Below are 14,164 nucleotides of genomic sequence, written 5' to 3'. Positions count from 1 at the left end.
ATTGTTGCTCGCTTTGAAATTTGGCATTCTTGCATCTGTCCTGATGAGTGCAAAACGAAAAGCTTTGACAGCATGTCTCATTTTCTGGATTTTTAGTGCAGGGTTCTGGATTACTAGTCCAGTAACATATCCATGACACTACTGTACCTTGAGATTCAGGTTTTAGGAAGGGGAGATTTCAATGCAATTCCTCCACTGGTGGATAAATCCTAAAACAAATCATGACCAGCAGCTGGAGATACATGCAAATTTACAGGTTGAAGGATTCAAAAGCTATTGGGTTACTTTTGGGAAACAGTGATCCCGCACCGCATTTCATCCACCAGGAACACATTTTGGGAATTCAACCGAGAAGCTCAACGGATCCAACCTGCTCACTAAGCTGCCTGAATTCTCAATGTGCACCCCTGGCAGGCAAAGCTCCCGAAAAGGAGCACAATTATGTAAAATCTACCATTATATTTTGCCCTATCTGCCCCAAGGCTTCATGCCTACATACTGAGATGACCAATGAGGAATATAATGGGATAGATTTCAAACAGATCTAGCAATGCAAAACTGGGCATCCATGAGGCACTGTGGGCCATCAACAGCAGCAGAATTGTACTCAACCACAATCTGTAACCTCATGGCCCGGCATATCCCCCACTCGACCATTACCGTCAAGCCAGGAGACCAACCCTGGTTTAATGAACAGTGCAGGAGGGCATGCCAGGAGCAGCACCAGACGTACCTCAAAATGAGGTGTCAACCTGGTGAAGCTACTACGCAGGACTACTTGCATGCCAAACTGTGTAAGCAGCATGCAATAGACAGAGCTTAGTGATCCCATAACCAACAGATCAGATCCAAGCTCTGCAGTTCTGCCACATCCAGTCATGAAGTATGGTGGACAATTAAACAACTAACTGGAGGAGGTGGCTCCACGAATATCCGCATCCTCAATGATGGGGGAGCCCAGCACATCAGTGCGAAAGATAAGCAGAAGCATTTGCAACAATCTTCAGCCAAAAGTGCAGAGTTGATGATCCATCTCGGCCTCTTCCTGAAGTCCCCAGCATTACAGATTCAGCCAATTCGATTCACTCCATGTGATATCAAGAAACGACTGAAGGCACTGCATACTGCAAAGGCTTTGGGTCCTGACAATATTCCGGCAATAGTACTGAAGACCTGTGCTCCAGAACTTGCCGCACCCCTAGCCATGCTGTTCCAGTATAGCTACAGCACTGGCATCTACCCAGCAATGTGGAAAATTGCCCAGGTATGCCCTGTACACAAAAAGCAGGACAAGTCCAACCCGGCCAATTACCGCCCCATCAGCCTACTCTCAATCATCAGTGAAGTGATGGAAGGTGTCATCAACAGTTCCATCAAGCAGCACTTGCTCAGCAATAATCTGCTCAGTGATGCTCAGTTTCGGTTCTGCCAGGGCCACTCAGCTCCAGACCTCATTACAGCCTTGGTTCAAACATGGACATCATGGACAAGAGAGCTGAACTCCAGAAGTGAGGTGAGAGTGACTGCCCTTGACATCAAGGCAGCATTTGACCGAGGATGGCATCAAGGAGCTCTAGCAAAACTGGAGTCAATGGGAATCAGGAGGAAAACTCGCTGCTGGTTGGAGTCATACCTAGCGCAAAGGAAGATAGCTGTGGTTGTTGGAGGTCAAACATCTGAGCTCTAAGACATTACTGCAGGAGTTCCTCAGGGTAGTGTCCAAGGCCCAACCATCTTCAGCTGCTTCAGTGACCTTCCTTCTATCATAAGGTCCGAAGTGGGGATGTTCGCTGATGATTGCACAATGTTCAGCCCCATTCGCGACTCCTCAGATACTAAAGCAGTCCGTGTAGAAATGCAACAATATTTGGACAAGATCCAGACTTGGCTGATAAGTGGCAAGTAATATTTGCGCCACACAAGTGCCAGGCAATGACCATCTCCAACAAGAGAGAATCTAACTATCTCCCCTTGACATTCAATGGCATTACCATCACTGAATCCCCCACTAACAACATCCTGGGGGTTCCCATTGACCAGAAACTGAACTGGAGTAGCCATATAAATACCATGGCGACAAGAGCAGGTCAGAGGCTAGGAATCCTGTGGTGAGTAACACATCTCCTGACTTCCCAAAGCCTGTCCACCATCGACAAGGCACAAGTCAGGAGTGTGGTGGAATACTCTCCACTTGCCTGGATGGGTGCAGCTCCAACAACACTTAAGAAGCTCGACACCATCCAGAACAAAGCAGCCCACTTGATTGGCACCCCATCTACAAACATTCACTCCCTCCACTACCGACGCACAGTGGCAGCAGTATGTGCCATCTACAAGATGCACTGCAGCAATGCACCAAGGCTTGTTAGACAGCACCTTCCAAACCCGCGACCTCTACCACCTCGAAGGACAAGAGCAGCAGATGCATGGGAATATCACCACCTGCAAGTTACCGTCCAAGTCTCACACCATCCTGACTTGGAACTATATCGCCGTTCCTTCACTGTCGCTGGGTCAAAATCCTGGAACTCCCTTCCTGACGGCACTCTGGGTGCACCTACCTCACATGGACTACAGTGGGTCAAGAAGGCAGCTCATCACCACCTTCTCAAGGGCAATTAGGGATGGGCAATAAATGCTGGCAAAGCCAGTGACGCCCACATCCCATGAATGAATAAAAAAATATATAGATTGAGGCCGAGACATATTGTGGATGCAAGTTTTGAATTTGTTCATGGGATGTGTACCACAACCTCTGGCTGTTCACCCTCCCCCTTCAGAATGCCCCCTGTCCGTTCAGAGACATCCTCGACCCTGGCACCAGGGAGGCAACATACCATCCTGGAGTCTCTTTCACATCCATAGAAGTGCCTATCTGTGCCCCTGACTATAGAGTCCCCTATAACTATTGCTCTTCTGTGCTTTGTCCCTCCCTGCTGAACAGTGCCAGCCGTGGTTGATTAATTAACCAATTAATAAGTAAGAGTAACTAAACCAGAGGGAGGAGATTACTGTGTTTAGTTAGCATTTAATATTTATAGTAGAAATCTAGCACTAGGGACCATATAGTTAATTGTAACATAATTTAGTAAGGATTTAATAAGTATTTATTTTTAATTAATTTATTAATTAGTGCTAGAAATGTCAGTCAGAGGGGTAAAGTGCTTCACCTGAGAGATGTGGGAGGTCCGTGATGCTTCCAGCGTTCCTACACCTGAACCAGAGGGGTACCAATATCCTGGGGGGGAGATTTGCTGGTGCTCTTCGGGGGGGTTTAAACTAATTCAGCAGGGGGATGGGAACCTAAATTGTAGTTCCAGTGCACAGGATGTTGAGAGTAGTGAGGTCAGGGATAAGGTTACAAGGACGCAAGAGGGCACTGGCAAGCAAGAACTTGGTTTAAAGTGTGTCTACTTCAACACCAGGAGCATCCGGAATAAGGTGGGTGAGCTTGCAGCATGGGTTGGTACCTGGGATCTCGATGTTGTGGCCATTTCGGAGACATGGGTAGAGCAGGGACAGGAATGGATGTTGCAGGTTCCGGAATTTAGATGTTTCACTAAGAACAGAGAAGATGGTAAAAGAGGAGGGGGTGTGGCATTGTTAATCAAGGAGGGTATTACGGCAGCAGAAAGGACGTTTCAGGACTCGTCTACTGAGGTAGTACGGGCCGAGGTTAGAAACAGGAGAGGAGAGGTCACCCTTTGGGAGTTTTCTATAGACCTCCTAATAGTTCCAGAGATGTAGAGGAAAGGATATCGAAGATGATTCTCGACAGGGGCGAGAGTAACAGGGTAGTTGTTATGGGGGACTTTAACTTTCCAAATATTGACTGGAAATACTATAGTTCGAGTACTTTAGATGGGTCAGTTTTTGTCCAGTGTGTGCAGGAGGGTTTTCTGACACAGTATGTAGACAGGCCAACCAGAGGCGATGCCACATTGGATTTGGTACTGGGTAATGAACCCGGCATAGGTGTTAGATTTAGATGTAGGTGAGCACTTTGGTGATAGTGATCACAATTCGGTTAGGTTTACCTTAGCGATGCGCAGGGACAGGTATATACCGCAGGGCAAGAATTATAGCTGGGGGAAAGGAAATGATGATGCGATTAGGCAAGATTTAGGATGCGTAGGATGGGGAAGGAAACTGCAGGGGATGGGAACAATCGAAATGTGGAGCTTATTCAAGGAGCAGCTACTGCGTGTCCTTGATAAGTATGTACCTGTCAGGCAGGGAGGAAGTTGTGGAGCGAGGGAGCCGTGGTTTACTAAAGAAGTTGAAGCGCTTGTCAAAAGGAAGAAGAAGGCTTATGTTAGGATGAGACGTGAAGGCTCAGTTAGGGCGCTTGAGAGTTACAAGCTAGCCAGGAAGGATCTAAAGGGAGAGCTTAGAAGAGCAAGGAGAGGACACGAGAAGTAATTGGCGGATAGGATCAAGGAAAACCCTAAGGCTTTCAATAGGTATATCAGGAATAAAAGAATGACTAGAGTTAGATTAGGGCCAATCAAGGATAGTAGTGGGAAGTTGTGTGTGGAATCAGAGGAGATAGGGGAAGTGTTAAATGAATATTTTGCGTCAGTATTTACAGTAGAGAAAGAAAATGTTGTTGAGAATACTGAGATTCAGGCTACGAGGCTAGATGGGATTGAGGTTCACAAGGAGGAGGTGTTAGCAATTTTGGAAAGTGTGAAAATAGATAAGTCCCCTGGGCCTGATGGGATTTATCCTAGGATTCTCTGGGAAGCCAGGGAGGAGATTGCAGAGCCTTTGACCTTGATCTTTATGACGTCATTGTTGACAGGAAAAGTGCCGGAAGACTGGAGGATAGCAAATGTTATCCCCTTGTTCAAGAAGGGGAGTAGAGACAGCCCTGGTAATTATAGACCTGTGAGCCTTACTTCGGTTGTGGGTAAAATGTTGGAAAAGGTTATAAGAGATAGGATTTATAATCATCTTGAAAAGAATAAGTTCATTAGCGATAGTCAGCACGGTTTTGTGAAGGGAAGGTCGTGCCTCACAAACCTTATTGAGTTTTTTGAGAAGGTGACCAAGCAGGTGGATGAGGGCAAAGCCGTGGATGTGGTGTATATGGATTTCAGTAAGGCGTTTGATAAGGTTCCCCACGGTAGGCTATTGCAGAAAATACGGAAGTATGGGATTGAAGGTGATTCAGTGCTTTGGATCAGAAATTGGCTAGCTGAAAGAAGACAGAGGGTGGTGGTTGATGGCAAATGTTCATCCTGGAGTTTAGTTACTAGTGGTGTACCGCAAGGATCTGTTTTGGGGCCACTGCTGTTTGTCATTTTTATAAATGACCTGGATGAGGGTGTAGAAGGGTGGGTTAGGAAATTTGCGGATGACACGAAGGTCGGTGGAGTTGTGGATAGTGCCGAAGGATGTTGTAGGTTACAGAGGGACATAGATAGGCTGCAGAGCTGGGCTGAGAGATGGCAAATGGAGTTTAATGCGGAAAAGTGTGAGGTGATTCACTTTGGAAGGAGTAACAGGAATGCAGAGTACTGGGCTAATGGGAAGATTCTTGGTAGTGTAGATGAGCAGAGAGATCTTGCTGTCCAGGTACATAAATCCCTGAAAGTTGCCACCCAGGTTAATAGGGCTGTTAAGAAGGCATATGGTGTGTTAGCTTTTATTAGTAGGGGGATCGAGTTTCGGAGCCACGAGGTTATGCAGCAGCTGTACAAAACTCTGGTGCGGCCGCACCTGGAGTATTGCGTGCAGTTCTGGTCACCGCATTATAGAAAAGGATGTGGAAGCTTTGGAAAGGGTGCAGAGGAGATTTACTAGGATGTTGCCTGGTATGGAGGGAAGGTCTTACGAGGAAAGGCTGAGGGACTTGAGGTTGTTTTCGTTAGAGAGGAGGCAGAGAGGTGACTCAATAGAGACATATAAGATAATCAGAGGGTTAGATAGGGTGGATAGTGAGAGTCTTTTTCCTCGGATGGTGATGGCAAACGCGAGGGGACATAGCTTTAAGTTGAGGGGTGATAGATATAGGACAGATGTTAGAGGTAGTTTCTTTACTCAGAGAGTAGTAGGGGCGTGGAACGCCCTGCCTGCAACAGTGGTAGACTCGCCAACTTTAAGGGCATTTAAGTGGTCATTGGATAGACATATGGATGAAAATGGAATAGTTTAGGTCAGATGGTTTCACAGGTCGGCGCAACATCGAGGGCCGAAGGGCCTGTACTGCGCTGTAATGTTCTATGTTCTAAGAGTACCCAGTTGCAGCTCCTCACAGACCGCATGGATCGGTTGGAGCAGCAACTGGATGCACTTAGGAGCATGCAGGTGGCAGAAAGCGTCATAGACAGGAGTTTTAGAGAAGTGGTTTCACCCAAGGTGCAGGCAGATAGATGGGTGTCGGCTAGAAGGGGCAGGCAGTCAGTGCAGGAATCCCCTGTGGCTATCCCCCTCTCTAACAAGTATACCATTTTGGATACTGTTGGGGGGGGATGGCCTATCAGGGGAAAACAACAGCAGCAGCCAGAGCAGTGGCACCACGGCTGGTACTGTTGTTCAGCAGGGAGGGACAAAGCTGAGAAGAGCAATAGTTATCGGGGACTCTATGGTCAGGAGATAGGCGCTTCTGTGGATGTGAAAGAGACTTCAGGATGGTATGTTGCCTCCCTGGTGCCAGAGTCAAGGATGTCTCTGAACAGACAGGGGGTATTCTGAAGGGGGAGGGTGAACAGCCAGAGGTTGTGGTACACATCAGTACCAACGACACAGGCAGGAAGAGTGACGAGGTCCTGCAGGGGGAGTTTGGGGAGTTCGGCAGAAAGTTAAAAGATAGTACCTCGAGGGTTGTAATCTCAGGATTACTCCCTGTGCCACAGCTGCACTGCCGGAAGACACCTCGGAGGGGTCATGCAGCGAGGCAATATGGGTGGAGCTTGGGAATAGGAAGGGTGCAGTCACGATGTTGGGGGGTTTACTACAGGCCTCCCAACAGTCAGCGGGAGGTAGAAGAGCAGATATGTAGACAGATTTTGGAAAGATGTAAAGATAACAGGGTTGTAGTGGTGGGTGATTTCAACTTCCCCTATATTGACTGGGACTCGCTTAGTGCTAGGGGCTTGGATGGGGCAAAATTTGTAAGGAGCATCCAGGAGGGCTTCTTGAAACAATATGTAGATAATCCAACTGGGGATGGGGCTGTACTAGACCTGGTATTGGGGAATGAGCCCAGCCAGGTGGTCGAAGTTTCAGTAGGGGAGCATTTCAGGAACAGTGACCATAATTCCATAAGTTTTAAGGTACTTGTGGATAAGAGTAGTCCTCGGATGAAGGTGCTAAATTGGGGGAAGGCTAATTATAATATTAGGCAGGAACTGAAGAATTTAGATTGGGGGTGGCTGTTTGAGGGTAAATCAACATCTTACATGTGGGAGTCTTTCAAACATCAGTTGATTAGAATCCAGGACCAGCATGTTCCTGTGAGGAAGAAAGACAAGTTTGGCAAGTTTCGGGAACCTTGGATAACGCGGGATATTGTGAGCCTCGTCAAAAAGAAGAAGGAAGCATTTGTCAGGACTGGAAGGCTCGGAACAGATGAAGCACTTGAGGAATATAAAGAAAGTAGGAAGGAACTTAAGCAAGGAGTTAGGAGGGCGAAAAGGGGTCATGAAAAGTCATTGGCAAACAGGATTAATGAAAATCCCAAGGCTTTTTATACATATATAAAGAGCAAGAGGATAACCAGGGAAAGGGTTGGCCCACTCGAGGACAGAGAAGGGAATCTATGTGTGGAGCCAGAGGAAATGGGCGAGGTACTAAATGAGTACTTTGCATCAGTATTCACCAAAGGACTTGGTGGATGATGAGTCTAGGGAAGGGAGTGTAGATAGTCTCGGTCATGTCGTTATCAAAAAGGAGGAGGTGTTGGGCGTCTTGCAAAGCATTAAGGTAGATAAGTCCCCAGGGCCTGATGGGATCTACCCCAGAATACTGAGGGAGGCAAGGGAAGAAATTGCTGGGGCCTTGACAGAAATCTTTGTATCCTCATTGGCTACAGGTGAGGTCCCAGAGGACTGGAGAATAGCCAATGTTGTTCCTTTGTTTAAGAAGGGTAGCAAGGATAATCCAGGAAATTATAGGCCGGTGAGCCTTACGTCAGTAGTAGGGAAGTTATTGGAGAGGATTCTTCAGGACAGGATTTACTCCCATTTGGAAACAAATGAACTTATTAGCGAGAGGCAGCATGATTTTGTGAAGGGGAGGTCGTGTCTCACTAATTTGAGTTTTTTGAGGAAGTGAAGATGATTGATGAAGGGCAGTGGATGTTGTCCATATGGACTTCAGTAAAGCCTTTGACAAGGTCCCTCATGGCAGACTGATACAAAAGGTGAAGTCACACGGGACCAGAGACGAGCTGGCAAGATGGATACAGAACTAGCTCTGTCATAGAAGACAGAGGGTAGCAGTGGAAGGGTGCTTTCCTGAATGGAGGGCTGTGACTAGTGGTGTTCCACAGGGATCAACGCTGGGACCTTTGCTGTTTGTATTTTATATATAAATGATTTGGAGGAAAATGTAGCCGGTCTGATTAGTAAGTTTGCGGACGACATAAAGGTTGGTGGATTTGCGGACAGTGATGAGGATTGTCAGGATACAGATCGGTTGGAGACTTGGGCGGAGAAATGGCAGATGGAGTTTGATCCGGACAAATGTGAGGTAATGCATTTTGGAAGGTCTAATGCAGGTCTGAAGTATACAGTAAATGGCAGAACACTTCTGACTATTGACAGGCAGAGAGATCTGGGCGTACAGGTCCACAGGTCACTGAAAGTGGCAACGCAGGTGGATAAGGTCGTCCAGAAGGCATACGGCATGCTTGCCTTCATCGGTCGGGGCATAGAGTATAAAAATAGGCAAGTCATGCTGCAGCTGTACAGAACTTTAGTTAGGCCACACTTCGAATATTTCGTGCAATTCTGGTCGCCACACTACCCGAAGGACGTGGAGGCTTTGGAAAGGGTACAGAAGAGGTTTCCCAGGGTGTTGCTTGGTCTGGAGGGCATTAGCTATGAGGAGAGGTTGATAAAATCGGATTGTTTTCACTGGAACGACGGAGGTGGAGGGGCAACATGATAGAGGTTTACAAAGTTATGAGTGGCAGGGACAGAGAGGATAGTCAGAAGCTTTTTCCTCAGGTGAAAGAGTCAGTTACGAGGGGACATCGGTTTAAGGTGAGAGGGGCAAAGTTTAGAGGGGATGTGCAAGGCAAGTTCTTTACACAGAGGGTGGTGAGTGCTGGAACTTGCTGCCGGGGGAGGTGGTGGAAGCAGGTATGATAGCGACGTTTAAGAGGCATCTTGACAAATACATGAATAGGATGGGAATAGAGGGATACGGTCCCCGCAAGTGCAGAAGGTTTTAGTATAGGCAGGCATCAAGATCTGTTATTTGTTCTTTTGGATGTGGACGTGACTGGCAAGACCAGAATAGGCGGCTATTCCTGCGCTAGTTGTTTGGTAGAGCTATCCAATTAAACCTGTTCTTCTCCCGCAGAAAAGTTTTCCCATCAACTAACTAATTAGCTTTTCAATATTACTATTGAATCTGCATCCACCACCATCTCAAGCAGCACATTCCAGATCATAACTGCGTAAAACAAAGTTTCCTCTGATCACACTTTTTTTTTTACACCTGCTCTGACCAGGTGAGGCAGGGGTCTCGGGGTCCCCTCAGCCTTTGCCTAGTTTGGCCATAACTGGGTTTAATTTTTAAAAACACCATGTTTTTAGCTTCACCTCAGTGAACCCTTGTTCACTGCCCTCTAATTGTAATGGCAAAGATATCAACCGGACAGGTTTCTTAGATTTAAAGAAGAAAGGTGTATGTTTATAACCTTAAAGCTCTAATTCAGTTAAAGCTACTAGAAATACAGGACACAACCATGCTGGCATGCAGACGTGATAAACACATATGCAAATAGAGACAGAGGAGGAGAAAGAAGGGGAAAGGTTTAAAGCCAGTTCAGTTATTGATTTTTGGGCTTAACGGAAAGTCTTTGATTGCAGTTGTCTTGCAGTTCTTGTTAGTGCCCAGTGTACACTTACAAACTAGTTCAGCTGCAGGAGTCTTCCCTCGAGGTTTGAGTGGCTTCCCTGGATCCCTGGAACTTTGTGTGTGAGAGAGCGCGAGAGCTTCCTTCTCGGTTGTCTTCAAATTACAGTCTCTGCTCAAACTGTTCTGTGAGCACAATTCAATTAATTCCAAGTTGGTCAGAAGGTTAATCATGTGACTAACTTCTTATTGGAACAACTTCTTCTGTGGTTTGTGGATTTCAAAGCTCTCGGTTGGGTTGGGGTGGGGGGGGGGGGGGGAGAAGGGGGGTGGGGGGGTGGTGGTGTAGTGCTGTCTCTTACATAGACAAGGTGTGTATCATCACTGTTGCCCAGACCAATCTTGTTAATTGAATCAGTGAGCAGTTCCATTGTCTCAATTTTTCAACTGTCTTTTAGAATGAGGAGTCTTGTTTCCAACCACTGTCCTTTTTGGAATACAAATATGTGCAGCCATGTTTTCGGCCACTGCTGTGGTCTCTTTAAACAAGGTATTTCAAATCCAATAGCAGTTCCATATGATGAAATTAATTTTTGTTAGGTGCGGTTTCCATCATATACCAATCATCTTAACTCTATGTCCTCTGGTTACTGACTCTTCTGCCGCTGTCAGAGTCATAGAGTTATTGCAGAACAGAAGGAGGCCATTCGGCCCATCAGTCCATGCCGGCTCTCTGTAAATCACCCTCTTTTCTCTGATCGGACCCACCCCCACCTGTCACTACTTGCTGACAGGCTCCACCCGCCTCGCATGACCTACTTGCTATTTACATGCCGTTGGAAGATTTTTGGGATCCCTTTTATGTTAACTGCCGTTCTATTTGTGTCTTCTCTCTTTGCCTGTCTTATTTTCCACTTCACTTCATTTCTCAACTTACATTGGCCTGGTTCTTGCTTAAAGACTTCACCGGACATGCATCATACACCCCTTTTTTTTTTGTTTCATAATATTCTCCATCTCCCTCATCATCCAATGAGCCCTGGCTTCTGCCCTTGTTGGAATGTACCTAGCCTGTACCCGAAACATCTCTTTAAAGATCACCATTGTTCCATTACAGTTTCTCCCATCAGTCTTTGGTTCCATTTTACCCAGAATAGATTCCCTTTTATCCCATTGAAATTAGCCCTCTTCTAATTTAGAAGTTTTATTTTCGATTATTCCTTGCTCTCCTCCATTACTAATCTGAACCTTATGATACGATGATCATTCTTACCCAAGTGTTCCCCTACAGACACTTGGCCCACCTCATTCCCCATCATCAGGTCCAGCAACGTCTCCTTCCTAGTTGGGCTGAGAACATACTGGTCAAGGAAGTTCTCGAACACATTTCAGAAATCCCTCCCCCTCCTTACCCTTTACTCTATTATCTCAATCGATATTTAGGTAATTAAAGTCCCCCAACAGCACCACTCTATAGTTCTTGCATAACTCTGGTTTCCATGCAGATTTACTCCTCAATCTCTCACTATTTGGAGGCCTATAGAACACCAATAGTGTGATCATACCCTTTTTGTTTCTCAACTCTAACCAAATGTACTTTGTCCTTGACGCCTCAAGGATATCCTTCCTTTCCAACACTACAATGTCTTCCCTAACCAGTAAAGCCACCCAACCTCCCTATTTTCCTTCCCTAAATATTCAAGGATCCAAAGTGTTCCGAAAATAAAGTGCCCAGTCCTTACCATTTTTAAGCCACATTTCCATTATTGCCAATACATCATATTCCTGCACAGCTATTGTGCTTGTAGCTCACCAACATTATTCACCGCACTTAGTGCATTTACATACATGCATTGTAAGTTTGTCTTTGTATTCCTCATAGTACAAGAGAAGGAGCTAGTACCATATTAGATAGGAGCAGACAAAGAAGACTATCAACACTCGCATTCCTTTATGCACCATATTTCTCTTTTCTGCTTCTATATGCTGGTGCCATCTGTCTGCTAATTTAGATTAAACCCTTCCCAACTGCAGTAGGGAACCTCCCCGTGAAGACATCGGTGTCAGTCCTGTTGAGGTGCAACTGTCCCTTTTGAATAGGTGCCCCCTGCCCAGAACTGATCCCGATGCCCCACAAATCTGAGGCACTACCTTTTGTATCATGCTTCAAGCCATGCATTGATCCTCTTTATTTTCCTATATCTAACGTCCTCCCTAGCTCCTGAAAATCTATCCATAGGACTTCAATACCTGCTGTCTTTATGTTGCTGGTACCAACATGTGCCACAACTTCCATCTCACTCCCTTCCCCTGCAGAATATTCTGAATCCTCTCCATGATGTCTTTTACCCTGGTACCAGGGTGGCAACACAGCATGCAGGACACGCGATGACAGCTGCAGAAATATCTGTCCGTCCCGTTAGCTATGGAATTTCCGATAATGACTGCATTTCTATTCTTTGCTGTTCCCCCTGCCCTCTGGTGCAGTCCCTTGCTCATTGGTGCTATAGTCTGGACCACACTCCTTCATGGTGTCATCACTCCCAGCAGTCTCCAATGCCGAGTACCAGTTTAAAAGTGACACACCCCAAAGATTCTCACACTTCCTGCTTCTTCCTACTCCTCCAAATGGCCAGCCATATACTATCCTGAACTCTTACTGCCTGTGGGATCGCCACCTCCTGCAACGTATGATCCAAGAAACTCTCCTGCTTCCTGATGCTCAGCAGTGACTCCATCTGCCCCTCAAGCTTGCAAATCCTGAGCTCGAGCTCGAGATGCTTCCTACACGTGGTCCCCCAAGACACATGAAGTGTCCTGAAGTTCCCACATGGAACAGAAATTACAAGCAACAGGTCTCAGCTGCCCATCCAAAATTGCTATTTCCTCTTTTAGAATCTAGGCAGTACCTTGTGTAAACTATTAATGCCTCTAGACCTAGTCTGTGCTAATTCTTTTACTGTTATACTTACTCAGATTGAAATTTATTAGTTTATTAATTAGTTTAACTAGTCAAGATTTGAATTTAATACAGTACTTTATAGGTGCCCTGTCCTAGTTTAAACCATTGCCCTAGGTTTTTTTTTTTTTAAAACTTAATACTCACCAACCAATTAACCAGTCGAGTCTACCAAAGATGTTTGCACCTCCGAGCAGATTGAATGGTTAGCTCCTCAGAGACAAGGGCCTCTGAGGACCTGGATGATGGAACCCATCAGGAGACCTGTCAATGATGCCGAGGAGAGGTACAGCAGGAGCCACATTACCACAAGGGTGATCACTGAGCAAGCCATTAGCTCACTGAAAATGAGATTTCAGATGTCTTGACAGATCTGGAGGTGGCCTTCAGTATGACCCAGCAAGATTCTCCAGAATGGTGGTGGTCTGCTGCGTCTTTCACCACATGATGTAGCAGAGAGGAATGGAGCTGTAGGAGGAGAAAGCTGCCGACCGCTCATTATCCTCTGATGAGGAGGAGGAGGAGGAGGAGGAAGAGGAGGAGCTGGAGGAAAAGAAGCATAATGTGGTCAGGACGGCTGTAGCTGCACATCTGACTGCCAGAGTAGCATGGTTCAGATAATGAGTGAGCCTAAAGCCATATAGAACTGTAACCCTGAACGTTCTCGGTCCCCCACCCCACCTCCCAACACAAAATCATCCCCCAATCATAAATCGCTCCATCACAAGCACACAGTCTATACCGACTGTGCTGGATTTAACGAGCCCCCTGAGGCAGGGCTAGAGGCAGAGAGGCCCACAGAATCATGACAAGTGGGTGTGGAGGGCCTGTTGCCACTGCGTTACCAAGCAATTTTCCTGGGGGCAGGATAGGTCAACAACAGCCTTCCTGTCCAGAGGCCAACTGAGGCCGTTAAGTGGCCTATTAACATCCACGTAAGGGCCTGTTCCTTCCCAACGCTGGGATCTAACCAGCAGCAAGTAAGGCCTCCACCGTGAGGGGTCGACACCTGAAATTCAGGTTCAAGCGCTGGGCCTGGGTCATAAGGCCTCTGAAGTGCCAGCAGTGACCAATGCTCCCAGTGGCGCTGCAATACTGCTGAGCTGCCGGCCCTGTAATTGGCCTCTTGGAGGCAGGATCTCCATCTTTAAAGGGACAGAAATCCCGGCAGTG

General features: G+C 46.6%; 1 protein-coding gene and 1 long non-coding RNA gene across 2 annotated transcripts in view; both read right to left on the bottom strand.

Annotated features, from left to right (window-relative positions):
- Positions 1–14,164, bottom strand: part of gnmt (glycine N-methyltransferase) — a 93,610-nt gene that overhangs the window by 46,045 nt on the left and 33,401 nt on the right. The gene's annotated exons all lie outside the window — the stretch shown is intronic.
- The window catches only part of LOC137364995 (uncharacterized), a 19,266-nt gene continuing 18,738 nt past the window's right edge, over positions 13,637–14,164 (bottom strand). Inside the window, exon 3 of the long non-coding RNA XR_010973260.1 lies at positions 13,637–14,164. This exon is cut by the window's right edge and continues 1,399 nt beyond it. This is a non-coding gene — a long non-coding RNA (uncharacterized lncRNA).

The sequence above is a fragment of the Heterodontus francisci genome, chromosome 3 (genome assembly GCF_036365525.1).
Source record: "Heterodontus francisci isolate sHetFra1 chromosome 3, sHetFra1.hap1, whole genome shotgun sequence".
Classification (NCBI taxonomy): Eukaryota; Metazoa; Chordata; class Chondrichthyes; order Heterodontiformes; family Heterodontidae; genus Heterodontus; species Heterodontus francisci.
This window is presented reverse-complemented; position numbering and strand designations above follow the sequence as displayed.